The following is a 14,978-nucleotide window of genomic DNA, read 5'->3' as shown; positions in this document are numbered from 1 at the left end:
ATTGATCCCGTTTTGGTGCTTGATGCCAAAGGGGGAGAAAATAAGGCCAAAGCAATAAATGGATCAGCTACCACTTGTGAATTTTGAAAATAGTAGAGTTAGAGTTTTTGTTTGTCAAAATACTCTTGTTTGCCTCTTATTGTCAAAAATTGGTCTCTTGTGGGGAGAAGGTTTAATTATGTGAAAAAGGGGGAGTTTTTGAATCCTTGATCAATTTCTCGTGAAATATCTCTCTTTATGTTTCAACATGTGTGTTTGATTAAGAGATAGGAAATTGAGTTTGGTTTGCAAAAACAAACCAAGTGGTGGCAAAGAATGATCCATATATGCCAAATCTGATTCAAAACAAATTTGAGTTCTTATTTGAATTGATTTTGTACTTGTTCTACTTGCTTTATGTTGTGTTGGCATAAATCACCAAAAAGGGGGAGATTGAAAGGGAAATGTGCTCTTGGGCCATTTCTAAGTGTTTTGGTGATTTAGTGTCCAACACAAGTGCCTAAGTGTCAAATGGTGGACAAAGTACAAATCAAGTATAAAGGTATGTTTATCAGACTTAGTACATTGTTTTAGAGACTAATGTATTGTGTCTAAGTGCTGGAAACAGGAGAAATCGAATTGGAGAAGAGATGGCCTTGTTTAGCCAAAGCCAGCTCTGTCTGGGTGCACCGGACAGTGTTCGGTGGTGCACCGGACAGTGTCCGGTGCGCCAGACTGACTCAGGCGAACTTGCTGCTCTCGGGAAGAAATTAACGGCGTACGGCTAAAATTCACCGGACTGTCCGGTGTGCACCGGACTGTCCGGTGAGCCAACGGTCGGTCGAGCCAACGGTCGGCCGCGCGATCCGCGCGGGACACGTGGCCGAGCCAACGACTAGTAGGGGGCACCGGACTGTCCGGTGCGCCAACGGCTTCAAGGCTGCCAACGATCGGCTTCGCCAAATAAGGAAGGAAATCCGCACCGGACAGTGTCCGGTGGTGCACCGGACTGTCCGGTGCGCCTGGCGACAGAAGCCAAGAATTGCCTTCCCAGATTGCTCTCAACGACTCCTAGCTGCCTTGGGGCTATAAAAGGGACCCCTAGGTGCATGGAGGAGAACACCAAGCATCCTTTGAGCATTGTTGATCACTCACACTCCATTCTTGCGCACTTGTTCGACATTCTTAGTGATTTGAGCTCTGTTTTAGTGTGAAACTTGTGATAGTCTCTTGAGCTCAAGTCTGGGTCTTGTGTGTGCGTATTTGCTGTGATCTTTGTGTCTTGTGTGAGTTGCTCATCCCTCTCTTACTCCGTGCTTCTTTGTGAACATCAAAGTGTAAGGGCGAGAGGCTCCAAAGTGTGGAGATTCCTCGCAAACGAGATATAGTAAAGCAAGCAAAACACTGTGGTATTCAAGTGGGTCTTTGGACCGCTTGAGAGGGGTTGATTGCAACCCTCGTCCGTTGGGACGCCACAACGTGGAGTAGGCAAGCATTGGTCTTGGCCGAACCACGGGATAAACCACTGTGCCATCTCTGTGATTGATCTCTTGTGGTTATTGTGTTTTGTTGAGACTTCTCTCTAGCCACTTGGCATTATTGTGCTAACGCCTAATCAAGTTTTTGTGGATTAAGTTTCAAGTTTCACAGGACCACCTATTCACCCCCCCCTCTAGGTGCTCTCAGCAATCTCCCGGCTTTAAAGACAATGAGTATCCTAACCATGTTTATAAACTCTCTAAGGCGCTTTATGTGCTCAAGCAAGCCCCAAGAGCATGTATGAATGCCTAAGAGATTTTCTTATTGCTAATGGCTTCAAAGTCGGAAAAGTCGATCCTACTCTCTTTACTAAAACAATCGCAAATGATTTGTTTCTATGCCAAATTTATGTTGATGATATCATATTTGGGTCTACTAATAAATCTACTTGTGAAGAGTTTAGTGGGATTATGGTTCAAAAATTCGAGATGTCTATGATGGGGGAGTTGAAGTATTTCTTAGGATTTCAAGTGAAGCAACTCCAAGAGGGCACCTTCATTAGCCAAACAAAGTACATTCAAGACATACTCACCAAGTTTGGGATGAAGGATGCCAAGCCCATCAAGACACCCATGGGAACCAATGTGCATCTCGACCTCGACACGGGAGGTAAATCCATAGATCAAAAGGTATACCGGTCGGTGATAGGATCTTTACTCTATTTATGTGCTTCTCGACCGGATATAATGCTTTCTGTATGCATGTGTGCAAGATTCCAAGCCGATCCTAAGGAAGTTCACCTTAGGGTCGTAAAACGAATATTGAGATATTTAGTTCATACTCCTAAGTTTGGCCTTTGGTACCCCCAGGGGATCCACATTTGATTTAATAGGATATTCATATGCTGATTGGGCAGTGTGTAAAATTGATAGAAAGAGCACATCAGGGACTTGTCAGTTCTTGGGAAGATCCCTAGTGTCATGGGCTTCAAAGAAGTAAAATTCTGTAGCTCTTTCTACCGCCGAAGCCGAGTATATTACCGCAGGCCATTGTTGCGCGCAATTGCTTTGGATGAGGCAAACCCTTAGGGACTATGGTTACAAATTAACCAAAGTTCCTCTCCTATGTGATAACTAGGAACGTGCCCGTGCGATGCCACAGAACACAAATTGCGATCCTTCAATGGACTTAGGGCCCTAGCGACGGGCGGCGTGAGTACAATAGTGATGGCAAAATATGTGATTATTAAACACAGATACAGCAGCATGTCGACCATGTCCCCGGGCACGAACACGCCGCCCTCCCGTCGCCGCCGCTCGCCGTGCTCGCGCAGCACGTGCTCGATGAACCGGTCGAACTTTGCGCCAGCCGCTTCATCCTGCCCACGTACCCGTGCGCGTCGAGCCAGCCGAGCCACGACACCATGTCGCCCACGTGCAGCGCGCCGTTGAGGAAGAAGATCTCCTCGATCATCCACCTGAACTCCTCGGGCGTGGCCGCGGCGTCCGACCCGGCGCCGTCCTCGCCCACATACTTCTTGCCCAGCACCATGCGCGAGATCACGTTGAGCGTCGCCATGAGTAGGCGTTCCTTGAGCACCACCGCCGCCGTGCTAGTGCTCGTGGCCGGGTGCAGGTCACGCAGCATGGCGCGAACCTCCTCGGCGCGCACGCGCTCCGTGAGGTGGAGCTGGCGCGCGCTGAGCAGCTCCGTGACCCACAGCTTGCGGAGCTGGCGCCAGTAGGGCTCGTAGTGCGACCACAGCATGCCGGAGTAGTTGTACACTGTGTGCTTGTCGCAGGCCATGCGGGACTGGTCGAGGTACGCCAGGTCCTGGGTCTTGACGAGGACCTCGGCCACCTTGGCGGAGGAGCCCACGACGACGGGGAAGGAGCCGAAGCGGAGCGACATGAGCGGGGAAGGAGGCGGCTGCGCGCATGGCGGGGAAGGAGGCGGGAGCGGCTGCGCGCATGGCGGGGATGGAAGCGGGGGCGGCTGCGCGGGGAAGTGAGAGCACCTAGAGGGGGGGTGAATAGGTGATCCTGTAAAACTTAAGCTTATAGCCACAAAAACTTGTTAAGTGTTAGCACAATAAATGCCAAGTGGCTAGAAAGGAGTCTCAACAAAACACAATACCACAAGAGATCAATCACAGAGATGACACAGTGGTTTATCCCGTGGTTCGGCCAAGACCAACGCTTGCCTACTCCACGTTGTGGCGTCCCAACGGACGAGGGTTGCAATCAACCCCTCTCAAGCGGTCCAAAGACCCACTTGAATACCACGGTGTTTTGCTTGCTTTTTTTCAATCCCGTTTGCGAGATCGATGTCTTGGTGCTTAGGAATGTTGTAGGAATGCTTGGTGTGCTCCTCCATGCGCCTAGGGGTCCCTTTTATAGCCCCAAGGCAGCTAGGAGCCGTTGAGAACAAACCAGGAAGGTTGTCCTTGCCTTCTGTCGTCGGGCGCACTGGACAGTCCGGTGCACACCGGACACTGTCCGGTGCCCGATTTCCTTCCTTAAACAGCGCAGTCGACCGTTGCAGATCTGGGAGCCGTTGGCGCACTGGACATGTCCGGTGCACACCGGACAGTCCGGTGCCCCCTTCCGACCGTTGGTCCGGCCACGTGTCGCGCACAGATTCTGCGGCCGACCGTTGGCCCGGCCGACCGTTGGCTCACCGGACAGTCCGGTGCACACCGGACAGTCCGGTGAATTTTAGTCGTACGTCGTCGGCGAATTCCCGAGAGCGGCCACTTCGCTCGAGGCAACCTGGCGCATCGGACACTGTCCGGTGCACCACCGGACAGTCCGGTGCCCCAGACCGAAATAGCCTCTTGGCTGTTCACAGCCAACTCTCCTCTTTTCTTCTTCTTCCTGTTTCTGATACTTAGACAAGTATATTAGTACATAAAACCAATGTACTAAGACTTAGAAACATACCTTAGCTCTTGATTTGCACTTTGTTCATCCATGGGCATAGATTCACATTTAAGTACTTGTGTTGGCACTCAATCACCAAAATACTTAGAAATGGCCCAAAGGCACATTTCCCTTTCAATCTCCCCCTTTTTGGTGATTTATGCCAACACAACATAAAGCAACTAGAACAAGTGCAATATCACTTCAAATAAAAACTCAAATTCATTTTGATTCAATTTGGCATATATGGATCATCCTTTGCCACCACTTGGTTTGTTTTTGCAAATCAAACTCAAAATCTTATCTCTAAGTCAAATCCACTGGTAGAGACATAAAGAGAGGTTTTCCAAAGAAAATTGATTCAAGATTCCAAAAACTCCCCCTTTTTCCCATAATCAACATTTCTCCCCACAAGAGGCCAACTTTTGACAAAAGAGACAATGCAAGAGTTTTGACAAAACAAAAAGCTCTATTCTACTATTTTCAAAATCTCTCAAGTGGTAGCTGATCCATTTATCGCTTTGGCCTTTATTTTCTCCCCCTTTGGCATCAAGCACCAAAACGGGATCAATCGTGGCCCTCTAACCCCATTGCCTCACCAAATTCTTCAATTAAGAGCAAATAGGCAATAAGAGTTTTAAGATGAACTTGGAATAAGTTACCCTCTCATCGGAGTGCAGTGGAAGTCTATCATGGTCCAAGTCCACCTTTTTCCCTTTCAAACCTCCTTCGAGACTAAATCATCAAACTCAAGCACATGGTTAGTCTCCAAGGGTCAAGTTGTAACACATCTCCCCCTAAACATGTGCATCACTTTGCAACGGACTTGTGAGGTCCAGGGAGTGTTTGTACAACTTGAGCACCATAATAAGCAACAAAATGCAAAAAGGAACATGATCAAAAAGCATAAATACATGTATGCTACAATTCAATCCAAGTTCCGCGAATCTAAGACATTTAGCTCACTACGCAACCTGCAAAAGGTCTTCTCATCTAGAGGCTTGGTAAAGATATCGGCTAGCTGGTTCTCGGTGCTAACATGAAACACTTTGATATCCCCCTTTTGCTGGTGGTCTCTCAAAAAGTGATGCCGGATGTCAATGTGCTTTGTGCGGCTGTGTTCAACAGGATTTTCCGCCATGCGGATAGCACTCTCATTGTCACATAGGAGTGGGACTTTGCTCAAATTATAGCCAAAGTCCCTGAGGGTTTGCCTCATCCAAAGTAGTTGTGCGCAACACTGTCCTGCGGCAACATACTCGGCCTCAGCGGTGGATAGGGCAACGGAGGTTTGTTTCTTAGAGTTCCACGACACCAGGGACCTTCCTAAGAATTGGCACGTCCCTGATGTACTCTTCCTATCGACCTTACATCCAGCATAGTCGGAATCTGAGTATCCAACCAAGTCAAAGGTAGACCCCTTTGGATACCAGAGCCCGAAGCAAGGCGTAGCAACCAAATATCTAAGAATTCGCTTCACCGCCACTAAGTGGCACTCCTTAGGATCGGATTGAAATCTAGCACACATGCATACGCTAAGCATAATATCCGGTCTACTAGCACATAAGTAAAGCAAAGAACCTATCATTGACCGGTATGCCTTTTGATCAACGGACTTACCACCTTTGTTGAGGTCGGTGTGTCCGTCGGTCCCCATCGGAGTCTTTACGGGCTTGGTGTAACACCTGAAATTCATATTTTGGAAATTTAGAAAAAAAATGTTCTCTCAAGTTTTATAAAAAATGAGTTTTCTAATAAGAGATTAAAAGATTAAAAAAACATTTGAAACATTCTCTAAAAAAATTTAAATTAGGGTATCTCTTAAAAAAAATACATTAAGAGTTTAGTCCTAATAATGTAAATAAATAATAAATATTTAATATTTGAATGAAATTTGAATTAGCTTGTGCATAAAAAGAGTAATTTTATTAGCATTAGTGTGTATGCCTCGCCTATTTGAAGCATTTGCTGAAAAGGAGAATAAAATAGTAATACTTTAAATAATATGGTTTATATTCACATTCGGATTTCAACTTGAGACTAGGAAACAAATGAATAATAAAATGGTGTTGAAATGGGATATTCCTCTCAGTAACGATATAATAATTATGTTTTTAGTAAAAGAACAAATGAAAAGACCACTAGGGAAATGAAGTTATTCCTCTTTTACCTATACATTGAAAGGTACCCTTTAAAGAAAACATATCTTAATAGAAAATTAATTCTCTAGAATAAACTATTTATGGGTGAGCTATATAGCTACAAGCATTTGCAAAAATAGGATAATAAATAAATATGTATATAAAAATATATAGTTTTGCATTCATGCTGAAGCTTTATGTTGTGCATATTATTTTGAATGAAAAACTTGAACTCAAATTTGAAATTGAGGAAGAAATAGGAAAAATAGAAAATAAAACAAAAATAAAAAAAATAAAAAGGAAACAAACCACGCACTGGGCCAAATCCTCCTCGCCTCGGCCCACTCTTATTTTTTTTTCCACACGCGCGCGGCCCAGCTAGAAACCATGGGCGCTGACTGGGCGGGCCCTCGCGCCAGACTCCAAATCGCGCGTGCGTGTAAACCTGACGTTGGCTTCGTGGGCTTGGCCCCGGTTGCGCGCATCTCGCCCACTCCCACTAGCCACTGACTTCTGGGACCCACATGTCAGGCTCGCCTCCGCCGTTGGCATCGGACTTCAACGAATTTGCTATGCCGCCGCCTGGTATCTCGGGTCGGTCCGCCGGCGTCGCGCGGACTTCTCAGGATGGAACACCGCATCGCACACCTATATATGCAGCCGCCTCTCCTGACTATGGCAACTGGAAGATCCAAGCTTGCCAAGGCCTCACGCAGCGGCGCGGTGGACCACCGTTGACGCCATTGATTCCTAGCACACACGACCGTTTAGGGAGCGGAGACAAATTTGAGTGCTTCGCCAGGTGCCCTGGGACGTTTTCGTTGCGATGCTAGGAACTGTGATCGATGGGATGGCGGCGAATTTCTCGTCATCGCGCAGCGACACCATGAATCCACTGTACGCCGTGGACCTGCTTTTCTCCGTCCTCACCATCGGTAATGTCACCCTTGTCTTATCCGCCATGACTCGGGCATAGGTTAGCACTATTTGGCTCGAGGATTAGGTCGTCGGATCACCGGACGGGATCACGATGGGGCTGCGCTGCCGCGAACCAAGTGCAGCGTCGGCCGAGGGGAAAATCGCGTTGGGGAAGAAGCTGGGCTGGCCGTCGGATATGTGATGGATGGTCCAGATCGGAACCTAAATGGCCCTTGGTCGTATCAAATCACATCCGTCGGTTTCTAATCGAGCGTCCAAGGATAGAGCGTGGGGGAGTTAGTCGTGGCCGGGGTTGGTTATCGATTCAGAGGAGATCGGTTCTAATCGGCACCGTGTGTAGTTAATCGGAGGGCTAGAAATTGCGCATACCCCTTCACCGCGGTCACTTTCTTAAAGAGTCCCTCGAGTTTCGATGAATTAACCCGCCGTCCACCGCGGGTAGAATCTGAGTCTGGAGAATCTTCTAGAATAGCCCCTGTGTTTTCTGTAATTAGTGCGCCCAGTCCAGGAAGTTAAGAAATCAGATAAAAGGTTTTAGAAAATGATTTTTAATGCAAAAAAATAAAGGCTAGAATTTGTTTAATTCATAAGAAATTCATATGAAGTCTAAATTAATCCATTCCAATTCCTATAATCCTATAATAATGTTGTTTATTACCCTGTATCTTTGTTTAGACATGAAAATGGTATTAAAATTTATCTCTTAATTAATCTCGTATCAAATACATAAAACCTTAGGAAATTCATAACTTCATAACCGTAACCCCGAATTTAGCGGTTCTCGAACCCACGATCTCGTAGCATCGCGTAGATCGTTATTATTCAGTTTGTACTTCTGGTTGATGTGATGTTAATTTTGTCTATACCATGTTTGTATGTATTGCTACATTTAGCAGTGAGGTCACGAGAATCTGAAGATCATCCTGGTACCTGGAATCTCAAGTCCCAGGCAAGTTGTGCCCTTGATCACTTCTTTTTACCCAGCCATGTTCTGATTAATCATAATGATCTGCATAGGTTAATTTTGATGGGACCCAATAGGTTACCCTAGTTTGATTATCTTTATACCTTGTTACCACTGAACTTTTTGGGTAGTACTTGCTAGTGCTTTATGTGGTTTTGGGTATGAAGATACATTACTCATGATTATACTTTTGTTATCCGTTGTTATTTATCGTTCATGATAAGATCATTATGTTAATTGGAACATGGAGCGACCACCCGGGAAAACAGTGCTACCACAAGGGTTTAATGGGACGCCCTTGGCTGATTAATTAGGAAAGCTAGTGGAGGACTACCTTACCCGAAAGGGGCAAGGGCAGTAGGGGAGTGGTCAGTGTAGGGAGGCCCTCGGGAGGATTTTGCTGCGATGGCGGTCCTGCAAGGGATTCCTGCATTGGAGCTTCCTATAAACTGTAGCGGGTTTTCTGAAGCTAGTGGAACTTTGTAAAGGCCTCGTAGTGTTACCCTGCCTCGCCTCCTCAGTAGAGGTGTATGGGAAGTCGCGATCCCTTGGCAGATGGGTAACATGACTTGTGGGTAAAGATGCGCAACCTCTGCAGAGTGTAAAACTGGTATACTAGCCGTGCTCACGGTCATGAGCGGCTCGGACACTCACATGATTAATCTATGGAACTTAAATTCAATTTGTCATATGCATTGCATCGCAGGTGATGTTGTTACTTCTGTTCTACTATTTAATTGGGTTGGTATTTACTTGTACTTAGTAATGGCTAATAAAATTTTGACCAACTTTAAAAGCAATGCTCAGCTTCAGCCATCCTCTTTGGTAAGCCTTACACTTCACATGAGCTCCCACCTTTGGCGAGTTCATACACATTATTCCCCACAACTTGTTGAGCGATGAACGTATGTGAGCTCACTCTTGCTGTCTCACACCCCCACAGGTCAAGAACAGGTACCGCAGGATGAGGCGCTTGGAGGATGCTGCGATGTGTTCGTGAGAGGTCTAGGCCGTCGTCTCCCAGTCAACTTTGGGTTGCTGGACCGTTGTCTCCTTGTAATGTAATTATTTATTTTGTATAGAACTCCTGTTATATATAAAGATGTGACATTCGATCCTGTGCCACTATACATCATATGTGTGAGACTTGGTCCCAGCATATCTGGTGTTTATGTTCGCGCCCGGGTCTTGGTGCCCCTAAAACCCGGGTGTGACAGAAGTGGTATCAGAGGAAAGTTGACTGTAGGACGAAACCTAGATAGAACTGGACAACCATTACTACTTACCTTTGCTACTCTGATTCTTTTCTAAACTTTTCTTAATCTTTTCTCATCTATTTCCGCTTTACTCTGATTATTCTTACCTTTTCCTTCTAAGGACAAACTTGGATTTCACACTTTGAAATCCTATGCCCAAAGTGACTTTTAAGAATAGGAGACCTACTCTTAGGAAAAAAAACAAAACTATTTTTTTTGTATCTATATGCTTGAATGCTTGTTCTTATGATACTTGTTTGATATGGATCTTTGATTGAGTGTGATGAGTTGTGGAGTAATGTCCACAATTGCATCTGCATATACACATAGGTATAAAAAATATTTATAAAATAACTAGACAACCTAGATTATCCCCATTGGAATATATCTAGCTTAAGAGATTTATCTTATCCTAAAAGATCTCATTCTAACCAATTCATCTTATCTTAATAAGATTCTCTCTTATCTTAATAGATTCATCTTATCTTAAAAAGATTTTATCTCATCTTAATAAATCTAACTAATCTCAAAAGATTCTATTTCATCTTATCGTAATAAGCATACTTATCCACCATAGTTTAACAACCATGATCTAATGCAAATTAATTAGATCTTATCTAGTCAAACTAGTCACACCAATCTAACCTAGATCTGATCTAATCTAAAGTGACTTATCAAACATGTTAGATAATACTGATAAAATAGTTTAGACTCTACTCCTATAGAACAGGTCTTAACTTAGTTCACCCTGCACTAAATTAAGAATGACAGATCGACTTGGCCATATGCAACTACCTTAACCATCCGATAGTTGCATAACCCCTCAATTTTAACCTAGCAAGAGATTCTAACCTACCTACACCATATAATCCATCCTACTCACATATATCCTAACCATATGTCCTTAACTCAGATGGCAACTCCAAGATGAAAGGCCAAAGGAGACCAACCACATCAAAGAAAGATAAGCATCAACTCAAGACTTCAAAGATCAAGTTGAATCGCCAGCGGAATCAAGATCCACAGTTCAGGATGAAGTCTTTCCTTATTATACTCTTCCTTGCCACAACCTATTACCTATACTTGTCATAATCGTACCTCATCTGACCTAATAGATGGCTAGACATATATGTCTATATTTTCCAAATCATCTACTAGCTAGTATAAAAAAAACATGAAACAAAACTTTTGATTCCTAAACCAAACTGGTTGCATCCCTTTTCTACAAATCTCGAGGACGAGATTTCTGTTAAGGGGGTAGGATTTGTAACACCTGAAATTCATATTTTGGAAATTTAGAAAAAAAATGTTCTCTCAAGTTTTATAAAAAATGAGTTTTCTAATAAGAGATTAAAAGATTAAAAAAAACATTTGAAACATTCTCTAAAAAAATTTAAATTAGGGTATCTCTTAAAAAAAGATACATTAAGAGTTTAGTCCTAATAATGTAAATAAATAATAAATATTTAATATTTGAATGAAATTTGAATTAGCTTGTGCATAAAAAGAGTAATTTTATTAGCATTAGTGTGTATGCCTCGCCTATTTGAAGCATTTGCTGAAAAGGAGAATAAAATAGTAATACTTTAAATAATATGGTTTATATTCACATTCGGATTTCAACTTGAGACTAGGAAACAAATGAATAATAAAATGGTGTTGAAATGGGATATTCCTCTCAGTAACGATATAATAATTATGTTTTTAGTAAAAGAACAAATGAAAAGACCACTAGGGAAATGAAGTTATTCCTCTTTTACCTATACATTGAAAGGTACCCTTTAAAGAAAACATATCTTAATAGAAAATTAATTCTCTAGAATAAACTATTTATGGGTGAGCTATATAGCTACAAGCATTTGCAAAAATAGGATAATAAATAAATATGTATATAAAAATATATAGTTTTGCATTCATGCTGAAGCTTTATGTTGTGCATATTATTTTGAATGAAAAACTTGAACTCAAATTTGAAATTGAGGAAGAAATAGGAAAAATAGAAAATAAAACAAAAATAAAAAAATAAAAAGGAAACAAACCACGCACTGGGCCAAATCCTCCTCGCCTCGGCCCACTCTTATTTTTTTTTCCACACGCGCGCGGCCCAGCTAGAAACCATGGGCGCTGACTGGGCGGGCCCTCGCGCCAGACTCCAAATCGCGCGTGCGTGTAAACCTGACGTTGGCTTCGTGGGCTTGGCCCCGGTTGCGCGCATCTCGCCCACTCCCACTAGCCACTGACTTCTGGGACCCACATGTCAGGCTCGCCTCCGCCGTTGGCATCGGACTTCAACGAATTTGCCGTGCCGCCGCCTGGTATCTCGGGTCGGTCCGCCGGCGTCGCGCGGACTTCTCAGGATGGAACACCGCATCGCACACCTATATATGCAGCCGCCTCTCCTGACTATGGCAACTGGAAGATCCAAGCTTGCCAAGGCCTCACGCAGCGGCGCGGTGGACCACCGTTGACGCCATTGATTCCTAGCACACACGACCGTTTAGGGAGCGGAGACAAATTTGAGTGCTTCGCCAGGTGCCCTGGGACATTTTCGTTGCGATGCTAGGAACTGTGATCGATGGGATGGCGGCGAATTTCTCGTCATCGCGCAGCGACACCATGAATCCACTGTACGCCGTGGACCTGCTTTTCTCCGTCCTCACCATCGGTAATGTCACCCTTGTCTTATCCGCCATGACTCGGGCATAGGTTAGCACTATTTGGCTCGAGGATTAGGTCGTCGGATCACCGGACGGGATCACGATGGGGCTGCGCTGCCGCGAACCAAGTGCAGCGTCGGCCGAGGGGAAAATCGCGTTGGGGAAGAAGCTGGGCTGGCCGTCGGATATGTGATGGATGGTCCAGATCGGAACCTAAATGGCCCTTGGTCGTATCAAATCACATCCGTCGGTTTCTAATCGAGCGTCCAAGGATAGAGCGTGGGGGAGTTAGTCGTGGCCGGGGTTGGTTATCGATTCAGAGGAGATCGGTTCTAATCGGCACCGTGTGTAGTTAATCGGAGGGCTAGAAATTGCGCATACCCCTTCACCGCGGTCACTTTCTTAAAGAGTCCCTCGAGTTTCGATGAATTAACCCGCCGTCCACCGCGGGTAGAATCTGAGTCTGGAGAATCTTCTAGAATAGCCCCTGTGTTTTCTGTAATTAGTGCGCCCAGTCCAGGAAGTTAAGAAATCAGATAAAAGGTTTTAGAAAATGATTTTTAATGCAAAAAAATAAAGGCTAGAATTTGTTTAATTCATAAGAAATTCATATGAAGTCCAAATTAATCCATTCCAATTCCTATAATCCTATAATAATGTTGTTTATTACCCTGTATCTTTGTTTAGACATGAAAATGGTATTAAAATTTATCTCTTAATTAATCTCGTATCAAATACATAAAACCTTAGGAAATTCATAACTTCATAACCGTAACCCCGAATTTAGCGGTTCTCGAACCCACGATCTCGTAGCATCGCGTAGATCGTTATTATTCAGTTTGTACTTCTGGTTGATGTGATGTTAATTTTGTCTATACCATGTTTGTATGTATTGCTACATTTAGCAGTGAGGTCACGAGAATCTGAAGATCATCCTGGTACCTGGAATCTCAAGTCCCAGGCAAGTTGTGCCCTTGATCACTTCTTTTTACCCAGCCATGTTCTGATTAATCATAATGATCTGCATAGGTTAATTTTGATGGGACCCAATAGGTTACCCTAGTTTGATTATCTTTATACCTTGTTACCACTGAACTTTTTTGGGTAGTACTTGCTAGTGCTTTATGTGGTTTTGGGTATGAAGATACATTACTCATGATTATACTTTTGTTATCCGTTGTTATTTATCGTTCATGATAAGATCATTATGTTAATTGGAACATGGAGCGACCACCCGGGAAAACAGTGCTACCACAAGGGTTTAATGGGACGCCCTTGGCTGATTAATTAGGAAAGCTAGTGGAGGACTACCTTACCCGAAAGGGGCAAGGGCAGTAGGGGAGTGGTCAGTGTAGGGAGGCCCTCGGGAGGATTTTGCTGCGATGGCGGTCCTGCAAGGGAGTCCTGCATTGGAGCTTCCTATAAACTGTAGCGGGTTTTCTGAAGCTAGTGGAACTTTGTAAAGGCCTCGTAGTGTTACCCTGCCTCGCCTCCTCGGTAGAGGTGTATGGGAAGTCGCGATCCCTTGGCAGATGGGTAACATGACTTGTGGGTAAAGATGCGCAACCTCTGCAGAGTGTAAAACTGGTATACTAGCCGTGCTCACGGTCATGAGCGGCTCGGACACTCACATGATTAATCTATGGAACTTAAATTCAATTTGTCATATGCATTGCATCGCAGGTGATGTTGTTACTTCTGTTCTACTATTTAATTGGGTTGGTATTTACTTGTACTTAGTAATGGCTAATAAAATTTTGACCAACTTTAAAAGCAATGCTCAGCTTCAGCCATCCTCTTTGGTAAGCCTTACACTTCACATGAGCTCCCACCTTTGGCGAGTTCATACACATTATTCCCCACAACTTGTTGAGCGATGAACGTATGTGAGCTCACTCTTGCTGTCTCACACCCCCACAGGTCAAGAACAGGTACCGCAGGATGAGGCGCTTGGAGGATGCTGCGATGTGTTCGTGAGAGGTCTAGGCCGTCGTCTCCCAGTCAACTTTGGGTTGCTGGACCGTTGTCTCCTTGTAATGTAATTATTTATTTTGTATAGAACTCCTGTTATATATAAAGATGTGACATTCGATCTTGTGCCACTATACATCATATGTGTGAGACTTGGTCCCAGCATATCTGGTGTTTATGTTCGCGCCCGGGTCTTGGTGCCCCTAAAACCCGGGTGTGACAGAAGTGGTATCAGAGAAATGTTGACTGTAGGACGAAACCTAGATAGAACTGGACAACCATTACTACTTACCTTTGCTACTCTGATTCTTTTCTAAACTTTTCTTAATCTTTTCTCATCTATTTCCGCTTTACTCTGATTATTCTTACCTTTTCCTTCTAAGGACAAACTTGGATTTCACACTTTGAAATCCTATGCCCAAAGTGACTTTTAAGAATAGGAGACCTACTCTTAGGAAAAAAAACAAAACTATTTTTTTTGTATCTATATGCTTGAATGCTTGTTCTTATGATACTTGTTTGATATGGATCTTTGATTGAGTGTGATGAGTTGTGGAGTAATGTCCACAATTGCATCTGCATATACACATAGGTATAAAAAAAATATTTATAAAATAACTAGACAACCTAGATTATCCCCATTGGAATATATCTAGCTTAAGAGATTTATC

At 44.0% G+C, this 14,978-nt stretch overlaps 1 pseudogene; it reads right to left on the bottom strand.

Moving 5' to 3' along the window:
* Positions 1–1,651: 1,651 nt before the first annotated feature.
* Positions 1,652–7,453, bottom strand: LOC103655777 (trimethyltridecatetraene synthase-like; annotated as a pseudogene).
* Between the last annotated feature and the right edge of the window lie 7,525 nt (positions 7,454–14,978).

This window comes from Zea mays, chromosome 4 (assembly GCF_902167145.1).
Source record: "Zea mays cultivar B73 chromosome 4, Zm-B73-REFERENCE-NAM-5.0, whole genome shotgun sequence".
Classification (NCBI taxonomy): Eukaryota; Viridiplantae; Streptophyta; class Magnoliopsida; order Poales; family Poaceae; genus Zea; species Zea mays.
This window is presented reverse-complemented; position numbering and strand designations above follow the sequence as displayed.